Here is a 20,958-nt window from a genome sequence, read left to right as displayed (position 1 = left end):
CCGGCACTCTGTGAGCTCGCTCGATTTCCAGCTTGTGGCCTGTTATGTCGAGCAGACTCGGGAAAAACTTATCTAGGAATTTCACCATATCTCTGCCCGCCTCATGCTCAGGAATTCCAACAATTCTAACGTTATTCCTGCGGTTTCTATTCTCAAGATCTTCAATCTTGTCAAGGAGATGTTCCAAATCAACTTTGGTCGCGGGTGGATTAGCGGTTAATTCCCTCTCCGAAGTTCCAGAAAATCGATTCGTTTTTCAACATCAGTCACTCTTGTAGCTAACTCAGAGAATTTTGTTTCCATCGCCGTAATCGATCGACGTATTACAGCGAGATCCTCCAAGTCAGCAAGAATCTTCGTCAACATCACCGACATGGACAACTGATGCTGGATTCCTTCTCCCACCGCGCCATCCAAATCGAGTCCTCGGTCTGTAGGGGCTTTCATTCTGAACACGCAAGTGTCTTTTAATGTCTCCAGAGCCTGAGGATTTTGACTTCTTTGCCATGTTTTGCAACAAAAGGGCAAATGTGTAACTGGGTGTATCATATTTCACCAGATTATAACATGAGAATAATCGAAAATTCAGCAAAGTGCGCAGAGCTCGCTCACACATCCGCTCCTTGCATGGCGTCACATCACACAAAGAGTCATTTAATATACTGAGAACAATGGGATACAAGGAAGCGAAACAAGATTCACACTGGTGGCCAAAAGTTTGGAATAATGTACAGATTTTGCTCTTATGGAAAGAAATTGGTACTTTTATTCACCAAAGTGGCATTCAACTGATTACAATGTATAGTCAGGACATTAAAAACGTGAAAAATGACTATTACAATTTTAAAAAAATTCAGAACTTCTTAAACTACTTCAAAGAGTTCTCATCAAAAAAATCCTCCACGTTCAGCAATGACAGACTTGCAGATCATCTACATTTCACCCCACGCTTCCTGTAGCACTTCCCATTGATTGTCTTGTCGGGCACTTCTCACGTACCTTACAGTCTAGCTGATCCCACAAAAGCTCAATGAGGTTCAGATCCATAACACTTTTCCAATTATCTGTGTTTCTTTGCCCACTCTAACCTTTTCTTTTTGTTTTTCTGTTTCAAAAGTGGCTTTATCTTTGCAATTCTTCCCTTAAGGCCTGCACCCGAGTCGTCTCTTTACTGTTGTACATGAAACTGGCGTTGAGCGAGGACATGTGAGGCATCCATTTCACAAACTAGAGACTCTGATGCAGCTTATCAACCAGATCCTGGAGTTTGGTAAGTTCTTCTTGTCCTCCTCAGTCTACAAATAATACAAATATTTTATGGCTTTATTTTAAAGGTTTTACTATAACTACAGCTTATACACTTTTGTGGAAATAATTTAGTGAGAATTAATATATTGATATGGTCAGGTATGGTCATACCTGATATGAGAGTTCTTTAACTCTCCTCTCATATTTGCGGACACCTTTAACAGCATCAGCTCCTCGTCTCTGTTCTGCCTCAACATCGTTCTCAAGCTCACGGACCTACACGATACATTGTTAAACTAATTTTATCCAAACAAAATACAATATTTCATAACATAACATTTCACATTACCCACATCAAGACTATAGACTTGGAAATAAATAAAATCCCACCCTGGACTCCAGTTTCTGGAGTTGTTTCTTTCCTCCCTTCATAACCAGATTCTCAGCCTCATCCAGACGGTGCTGCAGGTCCTTTACTGTGACCTTCAGGTTCTTCTTCATCCTCTCCAGGTGAGAACTGGTGTCCTGCTCCTTTTTAAGCTCTTCTGCCATCTTTGCAGCCTAATTAACATAAATTAAAAAAAATATCAGTGAGATTCTTTGTTGCACTCCAAAACGATTTTAGTTTAAATGGTTGTAATTTTTATAACTTAAAAACTAACATCAGTGATGGCCTTCTTAGCCTTCTCCTCAGCATTTCTTGCTTCCTGGACGATATCATCAACTTCACCCTGAACTTGGACAAGGTCAGCCTCAAGCTTCTTCTTGGTGTTCAGAAGGCTTGTGTTCTGAAACAGAGGAAATAGTACATAAATTGAAAATAGTACATCTGTATTTGATTGCTATTGTGTTTTAAGAGAAATTTTGTGTAATGATTACCTGAGAGTGCAGGAGTCCAACACACTCACTGGCGTCCACCAGCTCTTGTTCAGCCACTTTGTGGCCTCTCTCTGTCTGCTCCAGAGCAGCTCTCAGCTCCTCAATTTCAGCCTGCATCAGAGCGTTTTTGTGCTCCACCATGGCTTCATGTCCTCCTGTCCTCTCAGGGCATCATCAAGGTGAAGTTGGGCATCCTGTACACAATTTTTTTTTGATGGCTCCCTGAATAGTTTTTTTTGCTTTCAATTGTATTCAGAATACTCATTTATTTTTACAACTGAAAACCAGAGAGAGGTCACATACATTGAGTTGTCCCTGAACATTTCTTAGCAGTTTCTGGGATTCAGCAGCCTGGCGATTGACATGGCTCAGCTGAATCTCCATCTCATTATGATCTCCCTCCATCTTCTTGATTCTCAGGGCATATTCCTGCTCCTGACCTCAGAGTGCTCTGCATGGACTCAATGACTATCTGGCTGTTCTGCTTGATCTGTTCCATCTCCTCATCCTTCTCTGCAAGCTTCCTGTCGATCTCACTCTTGGTTTAGCTCAAGCTGGACACGAAGGATCTTGGACTCCTCATGCTCCAGGATGCCCTATGAAATGTCAAAAAATAATTTTTGAATTTCAAAATTGAAACATTCATTAACATGGCAGGATAGTGCTACAGTTTTTTTTTTTTAGCAAGAATTACAACAAAATAATACATATTCATCTACAATACAATTCTCTCCAGAAACTCACTTCAGCCTCCTCCAGGGCAGTCTGAATCTCAGACTTCTCAGTCTCCACTGCCTTCTTGGCCTTTTCCAGCTCATGAATGCTTTTACCAGTCTCACCTAACTGCTCTGTCAGATCCGATATCTCCTCTACAGAAGAAAAAGAAAATAGTATCAGCATATTATAAACAGTACACACATTGAATTCCCAATATTGATTTAACACTGTAAGAGTGTTAAAGTTAATAATTAATTCAACAGTTGTGGTCTTACGCTGCAGATTCTTATTTTCTCTCTTAAGTGTCTCCAGTTGATCCAGACTCTCCTCATAGGAGTTCTTCATCTTGAACAGCTCAGTGCTGAGTGAGCGAGCCTCTTTCTGGGCACCTTACAGCTCTGCCTGACCTTCCTCATACTTCTGCTTCCATTCTGCCAGGACCTTGGGTAGAGACATTTCAGGGTCAGGTTAAACTATTTTTTTTAAAGAGACTCATATCAAAGTCATATCACAGAAAGACTTAATTTACCTTGTCAAGGTTGGCAGCCAAAGCATTGGCTCTCTCCACATCAATCATGAGGTCCTCCACTTCAACCTGGAGTCTCTGTTTGGTCTTCCCCAGAGAGGCACATTTGGAGTTCACTGCCTCAATTTGTTCCTCTGCCTCTTGCAGATGCTGAGCCAGCTTCTTCCTGTTATGAATTTGTCAACATTAATCTTATGATACAAACATTTTCAAATATTAACATGTTTATCAGCTCCTCTACATGTATCTTTAACTCCTCAATTTGCTGAGTGAAAGCTTGTTTGCCTCTTGTCAGCTGGGAAACCAGAGCCTCTTTCTCCTCCAGCTGACGGACAAACTTACCTGCATGAATATATGACATTCAAAAAAATAATAATATCCACAACTAAGAGACACTTGGTTTTCATTTACAAGAAAGCCCTGGATAACAGAAGATAAGTCAAAAATAATAATAATTACCATTCTCAGTTTGAAGTCTTGCTCTTTGAGCACTGAGATCATTTAACTGACGAATATTCTCATCATTCTTGGCTTTGAGTTCACTGAGTTGATCCTCAACAGTACGACACATCTTCTCAAGATTTGCATGTAAATTTAAACATTTTCAGAATGATGTCAAAATAGTGTTGATTGCTTTCTGGGTGTGAACTTTTTAATTTAATTATCTTGCATTTCTTTGTTGAACACCTTTGCTTTGGCAACAGCCTTCATGTTGCTGGAGAGATCAATCTCCATTGATGAATAGCTTCATACTGGAGGGTAGCCTCTTCTAGATCATGACACAGCTTCTGGAATTCAGCCTTACGCTTATTCATCTCAAACCTCCAACCTCCCACTGATCTCCTCAATTTCCCTGGAGAGATCAGCTCTCTGCTTCTCCACCTTTGCACGAGCAGCATGCTCAGCCTCATTCTCTTCCTCCAGTTCCTCAATGTGTGCCTACAGGGGCAGTTAGTGAAACTTTGTAAAAAAAAAAATTTTATAATCAAGATCTATAATGTAAATAACTGAAGCTCCTTGATCTTCTTCTGGAGTTGAGCTCCCAGAGATTGTTCATCTTCAGTCTTGCAGAGCAGCTGGCTTGTTTCAAAGTCTTTCCTGTGTGTAAAAGGGAAAAATGTAATGAATCATTTGAAATAAAACCAAAACTTTAATATTATTGTGATAAGTTAGAAAGAATTCTCACTCCTTCAGTTTATCATCTGATTGCTGCTTGTCATTCTCCAGCTCCATGATGGATTCTTGAGCCAGTTTCAGCTCTCCTTCAAGCTTTCTCTTGGCTCTCTCAAGGTCCATGCGTAGCTTCTTTTGTTCAAGGGAACCCTCAAGCTGTGCAAATTAGTTTTTTTTTATTGATTTGAAAAACATGTTAATTATTATTATTATTATTATTATTATTATTATTATTATTATCATTATTATATAATGGTTTTACTAGAAATATGCTTTTCTTCATTTTTATCTTTAATGTTTACTCTCCTCTTCTAGTGGTGGTTTGTAAAATATTCAAACTGAAATATTCAATAACCAAATCATATCTCTGTACCACAACTCACATCATCAACTTGCTGCTCAAGCTTTGTCTTGGCTTTGGTCAGGGTGTTGACTTTGTCCTCCTCTGCCTGGAGATCAACCAGAGTCTGCTGATGTGCCTCTTGGAGGGCTTTCTTCTCCTTTGTAAGCTTGGCAATGCTCTCATCCTGTGCTGCCATTTCCTCAGTCAGGTTCTTGACCTGTGCAATGTTGGAAACTAAATTACTTCCTTTTGTTCTAATTCACAGAACTAAATTCTTTAACAAAACGTTAGGTGCATAATAGCATTGAAATAAAACATTAAATTAACTCTGTCACAAATGTTTCTCCTTTTCCACTTTAGCCAAGGTGAGCTCCAGGTCAGTGTATTTATTCAGCTCAGAACACTCATCCTCCAGTTTCCTCTTCTTGACTGTGAGTTCAGCATTGATTTCTTCCTCATCCTCCAGTCTCTCAGTTGTCTCCAAGTTTAGCATCAAGCTGAATTTTGCTCTTGATCAGACCCACACACCTCTCCTCAGCATCTGAGAGATTCTCAGATTCCTGACAGGTAAAAAAAAATATTGCTTTATAATTGGAGAACATAGTTAATATTTTAGTGAATTCATACTCACAGAGGCTACTTGAAGCTGCAGATCATTCTTCTCTTGCAGCAGTGCTACCATCTCCTCAAGCTCTTTTTGTCTTCAGCCTTGGCAAGATTTTCTTTGCATAGTCCTCTTTCATGTTTGACAGCTCCTTCTCAGTCTCAGAACTTATCAGTTGAGACTTAATCTTGTAGTAAACCTTCATCCATGGCCAGTGTTTGATGTTCATGAATGAGCGGATGTTGAATTGGATGGTGTAAATGGACTTCCTGTTAATTATTTGTCATTAATTACTCTTGTCAGTTATAATTGTAAAATTAGTTATATTAATGATATAACTAACCTCCTCTCCATCATCTTCACAAACTCCCTCCTCATCAGGTAACCATGGCAGAGAGCCTGAGTCATTGTGACCAGAGCAGCCAGTTTCTCATCACGCATCTCTTCGAGTACCTAGAAGACCAGCTTTGAAGAACACCTGAATTCAGCACAATAATGCAGAGTTTAAATCATAGCTGAAAACATACAGCATGGCTATGAATTGTTTTAATGCAGAATATGAACCTTTGTGTGCCCAAATCTATACTCGTCATGATTAACATCGATGAATCCCAGGAGTTTCTCAGAGGCCTTCTTGTTCTCCATAAACTATCCCTCAGGGATAACACTGGCATTCAGCACCTTATATCTGTGGAAGATTGATCAAAAGGCTTCATATTTTTACATTGAGATAACCCTCCAACAAGAAGTAGTATTTTCATGCAGTCCTGTTTACCTCTGTTTGAAGTCACCATAGAGGATTCTGCTGGGGAAGCCTTTTCTGAAAATTCTGATACCCTCCAGTACACCGTTACACCTCAGCTGGTGGATAACCATGTGGTTCTCCATGAGACCTTTAAGGAACAATTTACACATTGAGCTAAATACATGAAAATTTCACATGGCCATTATTATATATTGTGCTGATGTCAGAATATCTGTTAGCCTTAAAGGAATAGTTCACCCAAAAATGAAAATAAGCTGATAATTTACTCACCCTCAGGCCATCCAAGATATATCAGAGTTTCTTTCTTCATTAAAACAGAATTTAAGACTTTTAGGATTTCATTTCAGGCCTCCTCCTTTAAACAATGCAAGTGAATGTAATCCATCTTTTGACAGTCCAAAATGCATATTTAGGGTGCATCAAAATAATCCACATGACTCCAGTTGACAAATAAAAGGTCTTCTAAACGCAAACGATTGATTATTTTTAGAAACAAAACAATACTTATATACTTTTTAACTACAAATGTTTGCTTCTGTACATCTCTGTGATGTGCGCTCATGAGAGGGATGACATAAGCTCGTTGGTAAGGTTACGCGTCACGTGGAGGAGAAGTCAGGAAGCGCGTCAGATACTTCAGTTTCGGCAACCAGCTCCTCTTTATCATCAATGCTTGAGACTGTGATCGGACCCTGACTGCACATGGGGAAGTCATAGGGGTTGGTGGTGGTGAGTGTCATATCTGTAAAATATGAGTACTTATCACAAAGCCTTTTACAATATACACTGACATTTCAAGATGAAATTGAAAAACATTTGTGCACCTACCAATCAGCTCTGGCTTATGGTTGGTCATCAACTAGTAGAAGATGTGGTAGCCTCTCATCTGGAAGCTGGAATGTCACTCTAGACTTCTCCAGCAGATCTGTTGAGAGAATGTAAGGATGTCATGTTCTGAAGAGTGATTGACAAAGAAAAACATACAGATTGATAAATAAAATCATGTCCATCTACATGTCTCAATATCAGCACTAGCCAGATTTCCAGTTGTGCCAAAGTGAATTCTGATGAATTTACCCTGTTTAAAACAAAATAACATAGTTGTTACTGTGCAACACAGTAATCCAGCACAACTGACCAAGTGCTCTGTATAAATAAAACTGGTGAACTTTCAAAAATGAAATGAGTTGTCATTTCTCCCAGTCTTGGCATTACCATAAGCCTCATGCAGAGGGTTGGCGGCAATGATCTGGTCCTCAAGAGATCCAAGTGTTGTGTGAAGGGTTTAACTTATTTCATGTCTCATATCTAAACATCATTTGCAAAGTATTTGTAATTTTTAACATAAATATGGTTTTATATCTCATACCTGCATTTTGCCAGGAATTTGCTCTTTCTTCTTGTCACCACCCACTGCAACTGCGGCAAAGTACTGGATGACACATTTGGTGTTCATGGTCTTTCCAGCACCATATTCTCCACTGGTTTATGAGAGAAGACGATTGGACATGTACAAGTTCCATGAGAAGAAAATAAAACCGGTCTCAACATCTCTATACAGTAGATACATACATAATCAAGACTGTAAATTCAAAAGGCAATAACTTTTAATAATTGTTTTATGAAAACTAAAATCCAGAATTTCACAAAATCAGAATCAGCTTGTTTAAATCTAGATTTTACCATTAAGCATGAACTGATTTCAGAGATGGAGGCATTGTCAGAGACAGTGAAGGGGTGGGGCCTCCATATGCTTTTTGCTTCTGTAGGCAGACCCCACTAAATCAAATCAAATCACTTATTGTCACACAACCATATACACAAGTGCAATAGTGTGTGAAATTCTTGGGTGCAGTTCTGAGCAACATAGTCGTGACAGTGAGACATATACCAGTTTACAATCCAAAAGTGTGTCTGTCATAGACAATAAGGCAGACAACATCCAAGACAAAAAACATAATTGTAAACAAGACACTACAATGTTGTGTCGGAGCTCGCAACGCAGCAGCCATACTCGGCGCCATCTTGAGTCCATCCACTACTGCATCATACACTGGGATCCACTTGTAGGGGTTCACATAAGTCCAGAGTATGTCTGAAATAAGCACAAAAGTTGTCAGATTACAGCATCAGTCAAAATGAACTTGAATGCTGTTTTACGTAGCTTCTTAACTCATAGATCATCCATGCTGCATAACACTCTGAGGTTATACAGCACAGGGTTCTATGAGATGGGTTATCATGGCCATGTCCTCAATGTTGTCAAACTTGGGAGGAATCATTGGGTGGACATAATCCTCCTCAATGGTCTTCTCCTATACATGTCATCCAGCAAATATTTGATTTATCAAGACTATGTAATTGATTTTAATGGGATGAGCATTCACTTTTCATGAAATGTGTAAATCCACCTCCTTAGTGTCAAGCACAATAATGGTGACTTTGCCACCATCTTTGCTCTTGATCGTTCCTTTGACATACAATTCATTGAAAAAAAACAAAATCACATAGCAGGCAGTCTTAGCAAAGGGCTTGCTCTGAGCCGCAGTTCTCTTCTTCTCAGGTTTACGGAGGTAAATGGCAGCTTTGCCATAAACGGCCATCTCTGTCAGCTGCAAATTTATTAGCTGAAAGTTATTCTGGAAAATCATCCGTTTTATTTCATTTTAATCTGAACACATTTAACATTTTTTTTCTCCATAGGAACTCCTAGCAGCCTAGTGTAACAACAATATGACTAATCTGCATTTTTATATCATTGATATGATAACAAATTTGACAAGAAAGCAACATCCCAGATAGATCTGTTGAATATATCTCTCTCTCAGCAAAATAGAAGAAACATCCCTTTCTCAGGACACTGTATTTTAAAGATGTTATTTGGATTTGTAAAAAATTTTTTTTACAGATCTTTATTGTAAAGTGTTTAAACAATGTTTTCCATGCTTGTTCAATGAACCATAAACAATTAATGAGCATGCACCTGTGGAACGGTGGTTAAGACACTAACAGCTTACAGATGGTAACAATTAAGATCAGTTATAAAAACTTAGGACACTAAAGAGACCTTTCTACAGACTCTGAAAAACACCAAAAGAAAGATGCCCAGGGTCCCTGCTCATCTGTGTGAACGTGCTTTAGGCATGCTGCATGCAGGCATGAGGACTGCAGATGTGGCCAGGGCAATAAATTGCAATGTCTGTATTGAGAGACGCTTAAGACAGCGCTAAAGGGAGACAGGAAGGACAGCTAATCGTCCTCGCAGTGGCAGACCACATGTAACAACACCTGCACAGGATTGGTACATCTGAATATCACACCTGCGGGACAGGTACAGGATGGCAACAACTGCATGAGTTACACCAGGAATGCACAATCTCTCCATCAGTGCTCAGACTGTCCACAATAGGCTGGACTGAGGGCTTGTAGGCCTGTTGTAAGGCAGGTCCTTACTAAACATCACCGGCAACAATGTCGCCTATGGGCACAAACCCACCTTCGCTGGACCAGACAGGATGGCAATGGATGGATGGACAGGATGGATGTGCTCTTCACTGAAGAGTCGCGGATTTGTCTCACCAGGGGTGATGGTCGGACTTGTGTCTATCGTCAAAAGAATGAGCATTACACCGAGGCCTGTACTCTGGAGTGGGATCGATTTGAAGGTGGAGTGTCTATCATGGTCTGGGGCGGTGTGTCACAGCATCATCGGACTGAGCTTGTCGTCATTGCAGGCAATCTAAATGGTGTGCGTTACAGGGAAGACATCCTCCTCCCTCATGTGCTACCCTTCCTGCAGGCTCATCCTGACATGACCCTCCAGCATGACAACGCCACCAGCCATACTGCTCATTCTGTGCGTGATTTCCTGCAAGACAGGAATGTCGGTGTTCTGCCATGGCCAGCGAAGAGCCCAGATCTCAATCCCATGGAGCACGTCCGGGACCTGTTGGATCAGATGGTGAGGGCTAGGGCTAGGGCTATTCCCCCCAGAAATGTCTGGGAACTTGCAACTCCTTTGTTCAGGGACACATTATTCCATTTCTGTTAGTCACAAGTCTGTGAAACTTGTTCAGTTTATGTCTTAGTTGTTGAATCTCTTTGTTCATACAAATATTTACACATGTTAAGTTTGCTGAAAATAAAAGTTCCAGAAATACTCAAACCAGCTCATCTGGCACCAACAATCATGCCACGGTCCAAATCACTGAGATCACATTTTTCCCCATTCTGATGATTGATGTGAATATTAACTGAAGCTCCTGACCCATATCTGCATGATTTTATGCATTGCACTGCTGCCACATGATTGGCTGATTAGATAAATCGCATGGATGACTGTTGGTGCCAGACGAGCTGATTTGAGTATTTCTGTAACTGCTGATCTCCTGGGATTTTCATGCACAACAGGCTCTAGAATTGGCTGTGAATGGTGCAAGAAAAAAAAAAAAAAAAAAAATTTCCATTCAGTGAGGGGCAGGTCTGTGGATGGAAATGCCTTGATGAGAGAGGTCAGAGAATGGCCAGACTGGTTCGAACTGACAGTCTATGGTAACTCGGATAACCGCTCTATACAATTGTAGTGAGAAGAATAGAGTCTCAGGATGCTATTCTGAGATGTGGGTTGGTGCTGTTTTGGCAGCACAAGGGGGACCTACACAATATTAGGCAGGTGGTTTTAATGTTGTGGCTGATCCGTGTGTATATATATAAAAAAGTGGAAGGAATATAGCGGAAAGGAGATTGTGATAATGATAAAAAATTACAGTATTATTCCTTGTTGCTGTTGAAAAGATTAAATATTAATTGGGAGATTACAAGCTTGCAAAGTTGGTTGAAAAAAAAAAAAAAAGTCAGAATGTGTAAACACTTTTTTTTTTTAGTCTATCAATAGCACATTCTCCATCTGGCCAAAATGCTTTTGTTACTATTTTTGCAAGTGGTTGCAACACCTGTCTAAACTGTTAAGAGAGCAGCTGAATGTATTCACCTCAGAATGCATTTACCATCATTTCAACACATTTAAATTGCACATAGTTGAAACTGTACACATTTCACATGGTAATTAACAACCACAATCAAAGTCTCAGTCACAGGAAAACTAATGAGTTTTATGGGGTTGGGGTTTGTTAGAGTCCAGGGTTGGGAGGGTTACTTTTGAAATGTATTCCACTACAGATTACAGAATGCATGCTGTAAAATGTAATTTGTAACATATTCCTTTAGATTACTCAAGGTCAGTAACATGTTCTTAATACTTTGGATTACTTCTTCAGCACTGGTAGATTTTTTCACTTGTTTTGACTATAAAAACACCAGTACAGACAAAATACATGTTAAAAATACATTCTCTGAAAAACCTAAAATATCTTATGCAGTGTTGATTCTAAAACAGAAAAACAAGATCAATATGATTAAGGATTTTTAGATATTGTTTCAGGAAAATATCATCAAGAATAAGATTTTTGCCCTAATATCAAATGGTCTTACTAGAAAAACAAGAAATGATCCAACGTGAATTTTCTTGATAAACAATGATCGTGCCTGGTAACGTGCATGTAAAATGGCTAGAAATAGCATTTTAGCTTAGTTCTGTTTCTTGTGCTACAAACTTACTTCAAACTTCTGTCTGTTTGTATGAATCTAACACAAAGTGTTTCACTGCTGTTCAAATGCAATTTGGATCACATAATTTATATGTATAAATTTTTCCATCTGAATGGACTAAATACTAAAATGAAACAAATGACAATAAAATGCAAAGTAATCTCTTCAGTAATCAAAATACTTTGAATGTAACTAAATACCAATAATTTAAATTGTAACTGTAATGGAATACAGTTACTTATATTTTGTATTTTAAATACGTAATCCCGTTACATGTATTTCGTTATTCCCCAACCCTGTTAGAGTCTTGAGATTCAGAGCCATATGTTCACTCTTGGGTGCTAGCCATACTACATAAAACACAGGAAACATTTTGAATGCCAGTATCCGATTTATTACCGATAGTGGTCCTCATGCAGTGACAAACATTTTCAGAATTATAAGAGTAAGTGCAGGACTGAGACATAAAATTAGAACTTTAGGCTCCTGGGTTAAATGAAAGCCAATTACCATTTGCAATGACAAATGAATGACCCTCATATCAAGCTTAATGGACATTTCTTTTTCCCCCACAGCAAAAATAGGCCATATTTTGCCTGTAGGCTACATTCATCTCAGCACTATTGTTCTACTAAAAACAGCGCTTCAAAGAGTAAGCATAAGCCTGCAATGTGAGAGAAACTGAAACTAAAAGGCATCGCAGAACTCACCAGTCAACTATGGCAGGCAAGTAAAAAACCTTAGCTTTCCCTTATCCAAAAACGTAACAAACAGCAAATACTTGGGTGCCAGTTACACCAAATCCCTTAAGAAAACTCTGAATTTGCTTGCAATTATAACTAAGGGTTTGCTTATTTAAGGGGTTTATTGCAACTGGGCCCAAGTATACTCCATGTCAGAGGCATTGATTACTGAGGCATCTGAAAGATACTGTCCATTCTATACCATTCAAAACTACCAAGGGTCAGAGGATGAAAACATCCCTGTTCTTATTGGCAACAGTTCTCATCTTCCTTGGTGATTTAATGTCTTAATGACACAGAGATAAGTATAAGCATCTCTCTATCTTGCTCATCAAGTCCTTCCTAAACCCCCAGTTCACATACCTGAATGGTCATACATGGTCTTATATTGCATCCATTCAAGTCCATCTTTATCATGGACTTGATTTCTTGACTGCATGAACACCATTCCCTTGTGTACATCTCATCTTTTACCATTATTATTATTATTATTATTATTATCCTAATATGTATTACATTTATTATTCTACATCCGAAATATTGACAAGAACCCAAAGAACAAAGCTTACCAGCACAGACTAACAACATGGCAAATAAGGGGACTAGAAACAAACCTGAGAACAATCAAGAGTGAGATACATGAACTGAACACAGTCTTTAAAAGGACTGCAAGATGCCTTTGTAATTATTTTTCATCCCTTATGTGCATGAAATGGAAACAATCCTGAAAACTTTTAAGTGTTAGATTTGTTAGAAGATTAAAAAGACCCTTTTGTTTTTATTCATTTATGAATGTTCTCTTCACTGTACTTTTTAACATCTACAACAGATATGCACTATGGCATGTTATACAGTGATGTTTATAAATACCAGCTACATTTTAATGTGTGATCTCGTATTCGTGTTGCAGGCAACTGAGTCTTCAGTGCCCTATATTTAGTGCATCACTGTCCTTGCTAGTGCCCGAATTCACGCTCGTGATATACCGATTCATGACAGGAAACTAAGGATTGGGATCAGCCCTCTTTTACATGATCCTTTTGGCAAGCTTGCCATATCCTCTTAAATATGCTTTTCCTTTTTAAGATTTAAATCCACCGAGTATATCTCACTTATCTATTAGCACACTCTTGAATGCTGAATGTTCCAATCGCATTCCAGTACAGTGAGACACAAATGGTCCTGTCAGGCTGTTTTAAGCCATCCAGTGCCATCTGATCTCAAGAGAGAGAGAGAGAGAGAGAGAGAGATTCTCGGCCTTGCTATCTGCGTTTGCCCCTGTCATATGCAAGTTAAATATACAACATGTTATTTATTTATTTTTTTACACCTGAGTTTTTATTTGAATGATCAAGTTGAATGTCAGTTTCTCATAACTGTTTAGGGAGGAATTGTGTAATGAGTTTTATTAGAAGGATTAATGAGCGAGAGAGTGATAATTAAATATTCCAGGTTCAATACAAGTTAAGCTCAGAGGTTATTTAGCAGAGATGGGCCACTTATATTAAAATGAATGGGAGAAATTGGAAAGCCCAACGGCAGCCAACGTCTGTAGAAAGGAAGTCCCACCTTACAGGTAAAAGAGCCAATCGCCTGTCAATCAAATCAACAACGCACATGCATATTAGCTATACAAGATGGGAAAATTGCATTTTTCTTTTAGCAGAATCTGAGGTAAAGAAGCACAATTTATGATTCCAGTGTTGTCAGATTTTACTGATGATTTGTAAATATGTTCTTGGATCGTAATCTTGATCGACCGTTTAAGAGATTTTGGTCTTTCCCCATTCAAGCAGACAGGAGCAGCACTGGCATGACTGGAAATAGCCTCCTGAGAGCGTTCCAAAGATGGCTGACAGTGGACTGACTTGTTGGACTTTGGCTCAATGTACAGCATTTGTGTCAATGTCGATTACCACAAAGTTTAGACTCATCTGCCCTTTTCTTTATATATAAAAAGCAAAAATTAAAATGGAAGTAAATGGGGCCAATTTTTTTTGGAGGGTTTAAGGAAAAAATGTGAAGCTTATAATTTTATAAAAGCTCTTACATTAATTCTTTTGTTAAAACTCATGTATTATTTGAGCTGTAAAGATGTTTAAATCTTCATTTTTGCAGTCGTTTTAGGGTTTGTTGACATTACATCCTCATTGCAATGAAGTTGTAAAATTGCCTTTATAAAATGGATAGTTCCAGTCCTTGATTCTGATTGGTTGAACCACATTCGAAGCCATTGTAAATTACTCAAACATACACCTGTGACCGCATTACATCAGTAATGCTGTGCAACTGCCGTTTGGGATTCTGTAAAACTATCCAGCATTACTGTGCCAAAAGAAATTTTCAAAAATGACATATTTTGTTGTAAATTTTGACTTAATGGGTGGTGGAAAGAGATGAACAGGACAGAGTGATTTAAAAAAAAAAAAAAAAAAAAAAAAAAGACACTGAAATTAATGAGAGAGAAATTGAAGCTGACTGGAAAAGTCAAGAAATGAAGCTGGGACCTTTAAACAGACTGTGGTCTGTTCACTGTTTTCAGAATTGGTGTGCCGAGAAAGATCTGGCTATTGATTTTAAAACAATAACCAAAACTGACCTAAACCAGGCTCTCCGTCAGTTTTATGCCACCGTGAAAAACGGGAAAGGTGAACCCAACGGTTTCAGCAGTTATGTCGGCCTACATGCGGGGCTTAACCAGTACATAAGATCCGATCAGCTGATCCTGGTGTCTGTTGAAAGATCCCGAGTTTATCACTAGCAACAACGTCTTCGTTGGAGTAGTGAAAAATCTTCGCTGAGAAGGACGTGACAAAACATCCCACCATCCTGCGTTAACGAAGGCAGACTTTCAGAAAATCAAGCAGTCTGCAGCACTGAATCCAAATACACCTGAAGGTCTTGTCAACAAAGCCTGGTTTGATGTACAGCTGCATATGGGACGCAGAGCTAAAGAGAGCAACCGTCAACTGAAGCCCGAATCATTTATCATCCGCCAGGACGAGAACGGTCAGAAGTATGTAACACTGTCATTCAATGAATGCACATAAAAACCAAAGATGCCGGTGAAAGAAACAAAGAAAGCCTATGGGGATTTATGTTTGAGCAGTCAGGGTGTCCTGTCATCTCATTGGAGAAATACCTCTCGTTGCTGCCGGTCAAACCACCGGCTTTTTATCTCCATCCAGAGCAGACAAACTACACCAAAGATGTATGGCAAGTTAAACTTTAGTTTACTTTTTTATTTGTAGCATATTGTGCACACCTTTCTGTAGTCATGCTGTCATTTGCCAGCAATATATTTTTTGTTACAGTGTTAGCTTGGTTACTCCACACTGGGAAAAATAAAAAAAAAAAAAAAAAAAAACATTTGCTGGCAAGTGACAACAGCTACAATGCAACAGGTTACAAGGCAACATTTTTTCTTTCTCCTAACGTTAGGCACACTAGAGAGCCTATGGGGGTGAACTTCCTTGGTTCTATGTTGCCACAGATTTGTTAAGCAGCTGGCACTGAGACAATCTACACCAACCACTACTTGCGAAGCACGACTGTACAAAAACTTTCTGATGCTGGCTTACAGGCGAGACAAATCATGTCACTGACGGGGCATAAATGCGAATCGTCCCTGGCCTGCAATCTTACTGGCGCCCAAACTACGAGGAGAGATGATGATAGAGCAATATCCTTGCCTCTGGCACTGCACAATTAAAGCGCACCTGTACCGCTTTAAAAACTCATCCAGCAAAGTGGAGTGCTAACTTATCAATGCTTCAGCAATTGCACAAGTACTGGAGATATCCAGATAAATGTTAATTTTAAAACGGATAGTTCCGGTCCTTGATTCTGATTGGTTGAACCGTGTTCTTCACTACATTGCTTGGTGGAGCAATAAATGTGTTATATCATTATATTTTTTGTTGCTGGTATTTATTTTATGAATAAAAGAAATATTTTTATGGAGTAACCATTTTATAAAAGCAATAAGCCCCGGGAAGCCGTGTTTTACAGTTTTCCAATGGCATCTCACCCATTTCCACTTGTATTGCTGATATTGGGGATGTTTTAAAATGCATAACAGCAAATTCTCAGTGCTTAGGATTGTATAACATTTACCTTATTAATCAATTATTTGCATGCTGAGCCATACACCATACTTCCGTAATCTATTGCAGACCTTATTATTGCGCAATATACTCTTTTGGAGACTGCCAATCTGCACCCCAGTCTATCCCTGCCAAACATCTTAACACATTTATACCTTTCTTGCTTTTTTTCTATTATTCTTTGGATGTGTGTGGCAAATGTTCATTTAGAAACCATCCAAATCCCTAGAAATCTGATAACTGATGTTTGCTCTAACTCTTGATCATACTGCTTCAATTTAACCAAGGGAGATTTCTTCTTTTTTGAGAAACACATCACTTTGGTCTTTTGCACTGACAGCTTAAAACTCCAATTATTTGCCCAGTCCTCTACTTCTTTAATTGCTGTCTGCATCCTTTTCACCACATGTGATATTTCGTCCTCTTTTCCATAAGGCACTATCATCAGCATATAATGATTTTCCTATTCCTAGGACAACTTTGGCAAATATCTCATTTATCATTATTGGAAAAAAAAAAAAAATAGGACTGCAAACACTACCTTGAGAAGTTCCATTGCCAATATTGTATAGCTTAGAAAAGGAGGACCCCACTCTAACTTGAATAGTTCGATTAGCTATCCATTATCCAATTGTTCATTTTCCCATTAATACCCATTCGATCTAGTTTAATTAAAAGTCCATCCTTCCACATCATGTCATATGCCTTCTCTACATCTAAAAACACTCCCACCAGTACTTCTTTATTAGTCTGAGCTTTTCTAATATCTGCTTCTAAACTTAATACTGCATCCATTGTGTTTCTTCCTCTTCCAAATCCACTCTGATGTTGACTTAAACCCCTTAATTCTAAAACGTCAGTCTTGACATAACCGGTCGCTCCATTAATTTACAAAGGTTTGATGTTAATACAATTGTTCTGTAACTTGTTGGTTGTGAATTATCTTTTCCTGGCTTTGCAACTGGAACAATTATTCCGTGCTTCAATGTAGAAGGGAGCTTTCTTAGTTCCCACATTTTATTAAAAAGTTGAAGTATCAAATTCAAAAGATGTTTTATTTCATAGCATACTTCATCTTTTCCTGGAGACGTATTCCTCACCCCTGCAATGGCCTGCTTCAATTCATATAGTGAAAAAACTACATCCAATGTGTTTCCAGATGGACTTCTTTGATTAAGAATCAGGAGCTTCTCTTTATTAATATTAGGATTCTTTTCTCTTCTTAACCTCATTTCTTCTGATATATTTTGATTACTATGTACCTTTACAAAAGTTTCTGCCAAGAATTCTGCTTTTTCTGAATTTGTAATGATTTGTCTTTCTCCACTAATTAAAACAGGTATACTTCTGTAAGTCTGTATCCCTCCCGTTTTCCTTATTCCCCACATTTCATTAATGTTTACTTCCTTTCCAATATTGTCACAGAATTCCCTCCAATGCTTCCTTTTTGCTATCTGGATTATTTTCCGGACTACTGCTAATTCCCTTACTCTTTCCAATTACATTACTCGCTGTATCATGAATAGCTCCACTTATCTTACTATTTAACTCCTCCACATCATCTGTGGAGTAATTTATATGTACTATTCTCACCTCACTTATTTCTTGAAATTTCTTCCAGCCTGTCATTTTAAGTTTCCATCTTGGGGTATCCTATTTCAACTTGAGTTAATTCTACCCCAATTGTACAACTTATAGGGAAATAGTCACTACCTACTGTACTCTCCTCCATCACATTCCATACACATTTCCTAGCCAAACTCTGGGATGTAATTGTCAGATCAATTGCTGACTTGTGTCTTTGAGCTACATCCACTCTTGTGTTTCTACCATCATTTAAGCATATTAATTCCTTCCATTCCAACATTTCCAATTTGATCAGTGTATTTACAACCCCATAATGTACTGTGAGCATTAAATTTACCACACCACTTTGATTTCCCATTCCTCCTACTTTTTCTAACATTTCACTGTTTAACCTTTCACGTGGATTATAAAAATTAACTATTCTGATACTTTGTGTCCCTTCCCATACTTCTACCACCAGTGATTCATATTACTCATTTACATCTACTATTCTATAACTCTTTGGTTTAAAAAAGTGGCGACCCCATCACTATTACCAGTGCACCTATCCCTTCGTATTGTAGTATATCCCTGTATTACACAATTAAAATGTGGTTTGAGCAAAGTTTCCTGTATACACAAAATATGTGGTTTATTAAAATTATCTACATATTTCTTAAACTCTTGTCCATTTGAAATGAAGCTTCTTGCATTCCATTGTATGATTATTAAAACCATTATACTCCACCACATACTGCCTGGGAGTTCTGCATCTTGATTTTCTCATTTATTATTTCCACCGTTAAACCTTCTACTTCCAATTGTCTTTCAACTGCCCTTACTATGATCTTGATTCTTTCCATTCTACTTTCCGTTTGAGTAGAATAATTCATTACCTCAGCCATAAAAGCAACAAATGATACTTTATCAACTAGCATTGTTTTCATTTTTCTGAGATTGTTACTTTTATTTCTGATTGCTCACTTTCTTGTTGATCTGTATTCTTAACCCCCTTTATTGCTTCGGCATACGTCAAACCCTCCAATACCTTGGTATTCTGGATTTACACTGCTTTCCTCACTTGACATCCTCCATAACCTGCACTATGCTCCTCTCCGCAGTTACAACACTTGGGTTTCACATCATGTCCACATTTCCCATACTCATGATCTCCACCACACCTTGCACATCGATTCTTCCCCTTACATACAGCCACCACATGTCCACACTTTTGGCATTTAAAGCACCTAAGCGGAAGTGGAACATATGGTCGAACTGCATAACTAACAAAGCCTAGAAACACTCTTTCAAGCCTTTTTTCCTTCATCAAAGTGCACCATTATAGAAAGACTGTCCATTCTTTCTCCATTTCTTACATACTTTAATCGCTTTACATCTTCCACTTTTGCCCCAGTTAAATTTCTCTTGATTATTTCTTCTGTCACATCAGTTGAAACCCCTGTAATAACTCCTTTCACCCATTTCTTTTCATCCAACATATTACTAGGACAGAAGATCGTGTGTACTGACTTTAAACCTAACGCCGCTTTTTGTTGTCTGCAGTCCTTACAAATAGAACAACAGATTTCTAATTCTTAAAACGTTTGCGCTTTCAATTTTTCCCTATAGCATCCTTCAACGCTTTGGTCACTTTCAATGGTTTCAATACATTTGTAATCTCTTCCATGTATTTTATCATTAGGCCTACCTTGAATTCCTCCTTTTCCTTTTCACTATCGATCCTTAAGACTTCCGTCTTTTTCGGCTTTCTACTACGGTCCATTTATTATTACCACTATTCCCTCTTTTTCCCCCGCCACAACGTTCATCCTCCATTTCCTGCTCACTTCCCGATTCTGCATCACTTCCCATCATCAATGCTCCAGTCACAAACCAGTGTTCGCCACCCACTCGCAACCGAGCGTGTCTCTCTCTCCCGGTCTGGCTTTCCGCCGGCCTTTTAAAGCTTGTCTCTGCCATCACTGAAATGAGACACAGGTGTTTAGAGTAAGTAATCACCAGGTGACGGCTCTTACCGCTTCCTCTCTCCCCACTGACAGACCACGTCCCCTCCACACCCAGATTTGTTATTTTTTTAAAGGAAAGGAGGCGCATGTCAAAATTAGTTTTTGTGGTAATAAATATTATGCCACAAATGCTGTTGATTGAGCTTGTAATGTATTGAACTTGTATTGAACATGGAATATTCGTTTAAACTTACCTAAGTGTCATACAAAACAAGGAGTTGTTGGTCTTTTCTCTTTTTGGTAGTTGGTAGGACATATGTCTTTCATGCAGACTGAGGGTTTGCTGTTGTTTGGAGCTTCTGATGAATGACTGCAGAAAGTAAATACCAGTCATTGTTGTGAAAGGATATCACTTTAGATCGTTCTGTCATGCTTGGTCTCATTCAACAGTTAATAATACAAATAGAAATGTATTGAGATCAATGAAGGTGTCGGAGCATCTTTATTGGTTAGTATTTTGTTTATTGCCTCCATCACAATTATTAGGTACCATGCATGATTACTAGCAACTTTGACTTTACTAAAAATATTCTACCCAATGGTGCATATGGTTAGCAATGGAATTAGAATTAAAATGGAAATTATTTTGAATGGGGAAAAGAAATGTGCATTGACATGATGGAAAAACAATGTGCTAAGCAGGAAAACCACAA

General features: G+C 38.5%; 1 pseudogene; it reads right to left on the bottom strand.

Moving 5' to 3' along the window:
• Positions 1–1,227: 1,227 nt before the first annotated feature.
• On the bottom strand, positions 1,228–20,568 carry LOC127420548 (myosin heavy chain, fast skeletal muscle-like; annotated as a pseudogene).
• Positions 20,569–20,958: the final 390 nt, after the last annotated feature.

The sequence above is a fragment of the Myxocyprinus asiaticus genome, chromosome 3 (assembly GCF_019703515.2).
Source record: "Myxocyprinus asiaticus isolate MX2 ecotype Aquarium Trade chromosome 3, UBuf_Myxa_2, whole genome shotgun sequence".
NCBI classification, from domain to species: Eukaryota; Metazoa; Chordata; class Actinopteri; order Cypriniformes; family Catostomidae; genus Myxocyprinus; species Myxocyprinus asiaticus.
The sequence above is the reverse complement of the archived record's forward strand: the minus strand, read 5'-3'. Positions and strand labels throughout refer to the sequence as shown.